Raw genomic sequence first — 10,015 nt, 5'->3', positions numbered from 1 at the left:
GGGCTCTGGGGCGGGGGCGCCGCGCGCCCAAGACGTGGCCCGGCCTCCGGATCAGACAGCTCGTGAGCCAGCGTCATCTCACTCAAACACGGGGCTCTAAGCGTTTGCCTTTTGCCGCCGGGAGGCCGGACGGCAGGTCGAGGGCCGCCGACGGGCAGGCAGGGTCGGCCCCACCTGTCTCTGGCCGGGGGCGAAGCGAGGGCGGCGGGCGGACGTGGCCCGGCCTCCGGAGGGGAGGGTCCTGCGGGGCTCGGGCGGGTGTCGGCGAAAGGGGATCCCCAGGAGGAGGGGCGGACACCCGGGGATTGGAAGCGGGTCGCTGCGCCCGCCGGCGGCGGCGCCGCCTCCCGGAGTCCAGCGAGGGTCTCCCGCACCGCGCCGGGGAACCTCCAGGGACGACTAGGAGAAACGGTCCCAGGGGCGTGGGCATCGCATGCAGCCCAGCCCTGGAGGCTGGGAGAGGCGAAGTCCGAGTCAGGGATGAGAGCCGGGCTCTTTCAGCAGCGAGGGGGCTTCGGGACAGTACCCCTGGCCCAGAGCTGAGCGGGAACATCGATGGGTGGTCCTGGGTGGTCCCAGGGAATCCGAAGCGAGAGGGTGGGCTGAGCTGCCTGGGCCCCATTCTCGCTGCCCTCTTCCGGAGAGGAGGCTCCTGACAGAAGACTCCTTGCCTGTGAGTCTCTGGATGAGGAAAGAAATATTCGCAAATAGATTGCTTGGGGTCCTGAAACATCCTCCCGGCACTAATAATACGGGTTCAGGATGAATTTCAAAGGCCCGTTAGCTGACAGTCCGAAAAGACATTCTGATCCAGCAAGAGAACTCACTCTCCACCAATGCCTTCAGGGTGGGAGCAAACAATTCAGTTAAATGGCCACGGATTACTTTACCGATAGACCTTGTGATTTAAACATACGAACCAAACCAGGAACACGCACAACCTCCCCCTCTGCGCCCCCCACCACACCCCCCACACCTCTTTTTAATTTCACTCTCAAATTTACTCCGGTCCCCCAAATTCTAAGCCTCTTGTCTGTAACCTCTACCCAGTATTTGCCTGAACTCAGACCCTCAGTTAGCAACCGTTGGGGCCTCTCAATTGCCAGAAGTCACTCCCATTGACTGCACTGTTAATGTCTTTCCACTTATCACATGCTTTCCAAGCCCACTGCAACCTTCCTGGTTCTGGCTGTTGCGCGGCTTCGTAGCTTCAGTGACCTTCCAGGTTGCCTGCTCTGGCCTTCTCTGCACGGGTATCCATCTGCACTCCTACAGGGTAATGGTCTAGAGGCCACATTGGCAAGTCATTCCTCTAGAAGCTCTGGGAGGCACTTTGTCACCACATGCTCAGGTTTACTTTAAATCTCTTCAATTAAAACCATCCACTAACCTATTGCTCCCACTCTGGCCATTTGGCTCTCCCTAGAAGGGTCCATGCTGTATCCTTATGGGAGTTGCTGATGCTCTTGCCAGAACTAGAATGCTCTCCCTTTCCTCCTCTCTCAAAGCCAGATCCCACTTATCTTCATTGAAAATGAAGTTTGTTGGACATTTTCCTATAAAGGGATATGTGTGTTCTTTCCACTTTGTGAAATCACACACTAGAAATATGGTTTATGGGGAAAGTAAGGTTTGGAACAAATAACTAAAAACTCTGCATAACATTGTGACCGCAGCACTAACAAATACAATAACCATCCCTAAAAACATATTAGCAGGGTTTGTGATCTGTGTTAAATTCCTAAGACAAGTGCCAGAAAATATAAACATAGCACTTTACCTTAATAAAGAGATGAAGGTAACTGATGGTAAGGATAGTTGGAACTTGGTGAATTTAAAAGCACAAAATGTATACAAATAAACCCTACCTCCCAATAAACACTTCCAAATTAGTGCTCATAGTCCAACCAATTCAAGATTATTGAGTTCACAAGAGGAACATCAGGGAATTTTAAAACTAGAGTTTTCTCAGTCATATTTGCTCCTTTATAGCAAAACAAGCATCCTGAAATAGAATAATTGGATCGAAGAGTAGATAACTTGCACTTAATAGGGAGCAAAAAAGTAGGGTGTCAAAAGGGGAGAGAGACTAGAGGAGAAAGAGGCTAAAAGGTATTCAGGAAGAAAGTAAGTGCTCAGTTTGTGAGATAAGGCAGGGCTGCAAAAGAAGATAATTATACAAAATCTGGGATATTGTGAATGCTGCTTCTAGAATGTGCTTCACCCAAATTTTCAAACACTTACTGTGATGCAAAGAGTGGGGAGGAAATTATGAGAAATTAAAGGAATCCTGCAAAGTGTGGTCAAGTGACAAGAAGGCTTTGAGGAAAATAATTATGAGCCAGTCGGATGGGTCATAAGGAAAAATTACAGTAGAGCCCAGAAAAAATGTGATTCTGAACTTACTTGCCTGCACAGGACACTTAATTCTCTGAACATTATACACCACTTAGTGGAACTGCATCAACAGGGCTAGGTGTTTTTCATGTGTGAACACTTTGGGTTTTGAATGTTAATCCATTTGGAATTTAAATAAAATATTGACATATATTTCATGAGTGTCAGCATAGTGAATACTGATTAACTTTAAATTAGCTTATTCATCTTCATAAAAACCTACCTTTCAATTCCACCCTGCCCCCAATTTGAAAGATTGATATTTCCTAAAATTGTATGCAATAATAGAATATAAGTGCTAGATATAAACTTGGAAATCAGTATCTTTTGAAGATCACATAAAATATTAGATGATTTAAGCTGAGATTCCTTCAAGGAAACTAGCAAAATTGCAGTTCACCAACTTAGAACCCTGTGAAAAATGACTGACATAGAAATTATAATCCTGCCTTTTTCCCATGTGGATCAAAGAAGCTATCTGAAGTTTTAAGGATCCATTTCCTTGACATATACAGGTTGAGAAGAAGCAACTGTGAGTCTGACTTGAAAGAGTCTCCTGATTAATATCAGCACTCTGACCTGCTTGACACAGAAGCCATCTTTTGGCTGTGGAAATGGCCAGTGTAGCCAAGGAACTTAGAAATGTCATATTTCAACTTCTGTTTCCAAGCAGCTTTTTGAGTCAAAGGTAAAAATGATGCCTGCAAATACCAAAGAAATTTCCTACTTTTTTTTTTTTATCTCAGTCCATTTACCAAGGGGCTAGGCGATCTGTTGAATGAGGCTAGAAAAATTTCTCCAACTGAAAGACAAATTTTACAAGAGGAACATGGGTATTGGGGTTTTCCAGTAACATATAATGGGAGAATAGCAGCAGTAGGACCAAGTTAGACATAAAGGAACAATTTCTCCTTATGAAGAAATCTCAGCAATCTGTCAGAGACTTTCTTTCTCCTCATGCTTCCCTTAAGGACACCATCCTTGCTTGAGTCAAGAGGATCATGGTCCTCAAAACATACCGTGACTAAGAAATATGCACGTAGAACTTTGGGTGTTCACTCTCTTCTGGTCAAAACAGAGGGCTGGTCCCCCACTTTTATCTTCTAGCTGTGGACTCTATACCCTGGCTTTCTCATATTATAAATTTCTTATTTGTCACCAACTTCTCCTAAAGTAGTCTGCTTTCCTGCCTCCAGTTCTAAAACTGGACTCCATGTAACTCTGGCTAAACTCAACCCAAGAAGGTGCTCAGTTCATTTCCTCCCATTATGTCACCACCACCACAAACAAATCTATCTGGACCTAGTCCAATCGCGCTTACCCCTGAAGTAAGGTGGAAATTTCCATATGATGAGAATTTTCTGCTGCAATATTACTTTTAAAATTGTCTTCATATTCTGTATCAGTTTTAGCTGCTCACTAACACATAATTGGCAAATATAACTCACTGAGTCTTTAGTTACTTCAAATCTTCACCTGCAGACATTTTCCTGATTACAAACCTTTCCCGGAAGAGGTTCAAAATACAAAGATGCTCGGAGGATTAACTGTGGTGCAGTATCCATGACAGGCATAAAACCACCAAAAGAAAGCACGTTTTAGCCCTATATGGCCACAGTGCTGTGTACGCATGTGTTCTGTGACTTTGGCTTCCAGGAGCCTTATCTATTCTATTATGAAGTATGTGTTTCTCTCAAAAACTTTAGGAGGTAATGCTTTACTATTACCCTCACTATGTCTGTAATGAATTTGGAAAAACTCACCAGGCATGATTCAATAATGCTAAGATGAGAATTTGAGGCACTACTGCCAATTTTTTATACTATGAAAAGGACACTTGTCTTGAATCTGGTCCAGACAGAACTACCTAATCTCTAATATGAAAATCTTAGCTGTAAGAACCTTTTTTTTTTAATTTCTTACAATATTCTTCTTGGAAACAAGAAGGATAAACATGTATATCTGGAAAACTGGCAATTGTTGAGTGCCCTATTTTTACCAAGTGCTACAGTTAATTGCTAACAAAAATATTCAGCATTTTTTTTATTATAACACATATTCTCCCCACTTCCCATCACCCTGGGGTGGCTTGTTATTAAACATAGCAGAAGGTAAGCGATCCTCTTACCAGGGTCCTGGTTGACCACAGTTGAGTATTAAATTTAGCTCTCCATTCCCAGAGCCAAGACAAGAATGACATACAATGAATAATATAGTACTCACAGTCTGGTAAAGGAATCATAATTATTCTTCAACTTAGGCAAACTTTTTCCTGGCATTAACTTCTAAGAGGAACTGAATCATGGGAATCCTTACATAAGAGACACTGGATAATCTAAACATTGAGGTGCAGCATCTTCATTGAGCAAAAGCAATAGACTCTTGCTCTGCAGAGCAGTGAGGTGGGAAATTAACAAGAGATGACAGAATGGTCTAGCCTGTGTTTCTATCATGACTGAAGCTGTGTTATCTAAAGTTCTAAAGGTTCTGGAATTTGGTGGATTGTCTGTGCCCTCGATTAAGAAAAGAAAAATAAAGAAGACTTGTATTAAACAAACTGTACCCCAAAAATGGTATTTTTCCCCCTGGTTTCATAAATCTTTCTTAATTTTAAATCTTCTATTATTTCACACAGAACTCATTTGACAACTACAACCTGTGTTCGTACAACCTTGGAAAGATTTTCAATGAAAACAAGAATTGAGGACAAGGCCAGTCCACACAGCTGAGATTAGTTCTAGTTTTCCCTTCAATGGAATGGCACTATGCTATGATAATTATGCAAAATAACATTCATTCCCTTCTGAGATCATATAAATAAGAATAACATAAGCTGTGAAATTAAAACCAATCATAAAACCAATTTCTAGAGCTGGAGTGATTCTTTAAATAATTCTGTAAAATTTTTCTGTTGACAACTATATTAAAATAGTTATTAGTGCCATTTTAATTTTCTGGAGTGTCATGAGAAAATGTTTGATATCAGCTCATTCAAATCTCTCCACTGCCTTCAGAAACAGTGTGTTCTCAGTTGTGCAAAAAGGAAAGCTCCTTACCATGAAACAACCATGGCCATTGGATTCCTATGGACTGTGGACAAATCCCATTTCATCTACCAGTGACTAAATGATTTTCAGCAAATTATGTGACCTTTCAAAACTTTAGTTCCTTTGCCTTTAAATGAGAGGGAACTAAGTGTATTGGTTACTAGGATGATTAATGATTGTTATTACAATGTGTGTGAAGGTACCCACAAACAAGCCCAACATATAATGACCGCTCCAGAGATGTTTATTTTCTTGGTATGCATAGTCCTCCCAGGTCGAGGAGACCAGTCTTCCAAACTTGCTGATAATGTTGCTTCCTTTCTTATACTGTATTTTTACAAATGACATAAGGATAAAAGCATTATGACACTGGGAGTATATAGGCATACAGGTCAATGGAATGAAGCTGAACATCTACAAATAACTGTTCACATTAACAACTGACTGATTTTTTTTAAAAAAAAATACAATAGCTTATGTTTACATCATTTTGTGCTTTTTTTCCATCTCAGTTGTAATCCCCATGGACTTCCCACCACCAATTCACCCATGTGCCATCACCATATTGCAGTGCACCTTCCCCCACCCCACCATTTTTGTTCCCATTCTCCACTCCACCCCCGTAAAATGTCTCTGGTGTATAGTTGCTCATTATTATTATTTTCTCCCCTGGTCCTGTATACTCTTGCTATGAGTGAAACCATCTGGTATTTTTCCTTTTCTTTCTTGCTTATCTCACTAAGCATGATCCCTTCCAGCTCCATCCATGTTGCTGCAAAAGGCATGTGTTTATCTTTTTTTGATTCCTGATTAATATTCCATTTTGTGTATGTACCACATCTTTTTAATCCAGTCATCTACTATTGGGCATTTGGGTTGATTCCATGTCTTTCCTACTGTAAATAAAGCAACAGCTGACTGATTTTTACTTAGGGCTAAAAATACAGTGCAATGGAGGAAAGAATCATTTTCAATGAATGGTATGAGGCAAATGGATACCTGCATGTGAGAGAATGAATATGAACCTTTACTTCACACAAAAATGGATCATAAATCTCAATGTAAGAGTTAAACTATGTAAATCTCAATGTAAGAGTTAAACTATAAAAACCCTAGAAGAACACATAGGAGCAAATATTTATGCAATGGGCAATAGTTTCTTAGTTATGACACAAAAATCACAATTAACAAAAGAGAAATATATACATATTTTACTTTATAAAACTGAAAAACATTTGCATGACAAAGGGACACCATCAAGAAAGGGGGGGGGAGAGAATGACTTAAAATATTTACAACTCATGTCCCCAACAACAAGGAGAGGCAAGTGAAAGCCTCACACCAGGAAGACTGAAATAAAGAAGACAAATAAAATAAAAATGGCAAGTACTGGTAAGGATGTGGAAAAAGTGAGACCTTCCTCAGTTGCTGGTGGGAATGCGAATGTTACAATAAATCTGGGAAATGGTCTTATATTTCCTCAACAACAGGCAAACCATGGAATCACTTTATGATCCAGAAATTCTATTCTTGATGTATACACAGAGAAACAAAAACATCTGTACACAAAACCTGTATACAAATGTTCAGGCAATGTTATTCATAATACCCAGAAATAGAAACCAGAATATCTATCAAGTGATGAAGAGGCAAACAAAAAGTGGTACACACGCACACTGCACACTCATTTTATTATTCAGTCATGAAAGGAAGTACTGACACACAATAAAACACGGATGAACATTGAAAGTATTATGCTAAAAATGTAAAAAGGGCCAGTAACAAAACCTCACATATTATATGGTTCTTCTATGAAATGATAAAATATGCAAATCTATAGAAATAGAAAATAGACTCATGGTTGCCCAAGGACCAGTGTAGAGACTGGAGGTAAGAGAAAGTATGCAGTGACAATACATGGTATAGTTTCTATTGGGGATAGCAAAAATGTTCTAAAATCAGATCATAGTGAAGTTACAAAACTCTGTGAAGATACTGAAAATCTCTGAACTGTATACTTGAGGTGAGTAAATTTAATGGTATATGAAGTATATATCAATTTTTAAAAAGAATTCATAAAAACAGTAAGAGAAAAGTTGTACTTTCAACAATCAGGAGTAATTTTGTTAAATGCTTGCTACACACTTAAAATGTGTAATAAGGATGCAGAGATGACTAAGCTTGGTCTCCATCCTCAAAGAGCCAAATATCTAGTGAATGGCTGCTGTTCAATGAAGACAGATGTATATTTTGATTGTCAGTGGAGACAGAATTAAATAAATAGCTTTAATTTCTAGAATGCCTTTGACAGACATGCCAAGCCCTGTGCCAATCCTAGGAGATAGAGGTTGATTGTCTCAGGTCTCCAGGCTTTGGAAGTGAGAGAAATGGATCCAGGTAAAAGTGCTGTGCTAAAGATAATGGCAGGTGCCAAGGAAGCCCAGCAGCTGTGAAAATACTTGGAGGAGGGCATGAAAGAGGTCCTCTGTGGGGAAGAGAGAAGACATTGCTTTCAGGAGTTCAATGGCATTCAGAGGAAAAAGGTAAGAGGTGATCCACTCAGACAAAGGAGATGATGTGCATAGACTTCATAGTACCTGAGAGAAAATGGCTGATGGAAAGAGTGAGACTTGAGAAGAAATTGACTGGGGAGTCAGTAGAAGTTAGTGGGACCGCCACTGGTCCATGTCCCTGGTTGAACCACAGGTCCCTGGGAAAACTTGGAAAGTTTTTAATGCCAGGAAGTTCTGCTCTTGTTTTAACATGGTTGCTCTGGCAGTTATGTAAAATTGAATGGTACAAGACCAAGAATAATGAGATTCATTTTCCAAAACTGCGGAAGACAGTGGTGGTCTTACAGCACCCACTGGGTGATCTGAGAAGGAAAAGAAGTCAAGGATTGCTCTGGATTTCCAGGCTGGGTGTGTAGTGTGGTAAGGCATGGGGGGTTGCTTGGCAGCTTGTGCCAGTCAAGAAAACAGTGAATATGGGACAAGCAGCTAGATCTCAGTGGAGGCGTGGTGAATGTGATATTATCACCTGAATGGAAAGTGCTATAGGCCAGAGGACATGCAAAACAGAAGCTTCCCTTCTATGGACTTTAAAGACCAATTATCAAGCCCTTCCTTTTGCTACCAGATGGTAAAGTTGGAAAGCTATACCTTCCATGATACCCAAGCCAAGGATAGGCCTTCAGGCACTAAAGATATCAACTTCTATCCAATTATTCAGACTATACCAATGTTAGATAGTGTTGATGTTGGCAAACAGAATGCTTTCCAGCATGATGGAAAATACTGTCTAGTGGGCTGTGGGAAAGACTCTTCCAGGGTTCTATTATATGATGTAGATTTGATGGAGGCTGAGAGATTCTTTTAAAAGTTTGTCCACATTGAATGAAATATTGTCACTTATTGTGGGGACATATAAAATGGACCAAGTAGTCTATGTCAGTATTCCTGATGAACTTTATCTTATTAACTAGTTTAACAACTAAAAGACAAGAAAAAAGTTTCCTTTCTTTTGAGTTGCATTTTTGCAATTATACAAAAAAAGAAAAAAAAAACCTACTTGAGATACCTGTAAACTAGACAAGGTCCTCAAATCCTAATGGAATTATTGATCCTCAAGTCAAAATAAGGTTTCAATGCAGCTCTTAATGCAATTATTGATTGTTGATGGTATCAAATATGAAAAAATAATCAATAAGCACATCCTAAAAATAAAGTAACATCAGAGGCCATCTCTGTGTTTTTAATGTAGAATTATATCTGTTAATGAAAAATTCCCTTAGAAACCTGAACTTTCTTTGACCTGAATGAAAGTAGCCACTTCAGCATAGGGTAAAAGACAGTATGATATATTCCTGTTCAAAAATAAACAATTATTTAAAGTGCATTTTGACCTCAGAGATCTCAAAAGAAAAAGCAACTGCCGTGTTTACTGATAACACAAAAGGAATTCAGGCGAAACATTTCAAACTTAGAAAACAATTTAGTAAATCTTATTCTTTGTCTGAAATTGGCTGTGGTCCAGAAGCATAGCTATTCTCTCAGCCTAAAACACCTCCCAAAGCTCATGATATTGTAACTCATGATTTCCAAACTCATATTTTAAGTAGAGGAAATATGCCAACCTGAAGGCAGCAATACCAGCAACTTGCTAAAATTTTAATCTAAGAGACTGCTGTGCATTCACTCCATTCTTCAAGGAGCTAACCTGTAAATTCAGTTAGAAAAAATATATTAATTTATCTCATTTCTCAATATTGCAAAATAAGACCAGTTGATACTATACTATACTGCTTATATGCTTACACAGAATTTTAATAAGTTGACAGCTTTATTATATTTTTAAAATCCAACATCTTACAAAATCTTCATGGGAATTATGAGCTGAGTAGTAGTTGGTAACAGTTCACCAAGTACAACCTGCAGATGTGGTGGTTCAATTAATATCTTGGGCCATGGCAAGTAGGAAAGGTGTAGGGGTACCAAGTATCAGTTTCTTGTCTCATAGTTTAAGCCCTAAAGAAGACTATTATTTACTTAGGGTCATTTTTCTAATAATGT

The sequence above is a fragment of the Condylura cristata genome, unplaced genomic scaffold, assembly GCF_000260355.1.
Source record: "Condylura cristata isolate star-nosed mole 26May11 unplaced genomic scaffold, ConCri1.0 scaffold00007, whole genome shotgun sequence".
In the NCBI taxonomy this organism is placed as follows: domain Eukaryota; kingdom Metazoa; phylum Chordata; class Mammalia; order Eulipotyphla; family Talpidae; genus Condylura; species Condylura cristata.
Note: the sequence above shows the minus strand (reverse complement) of the source record.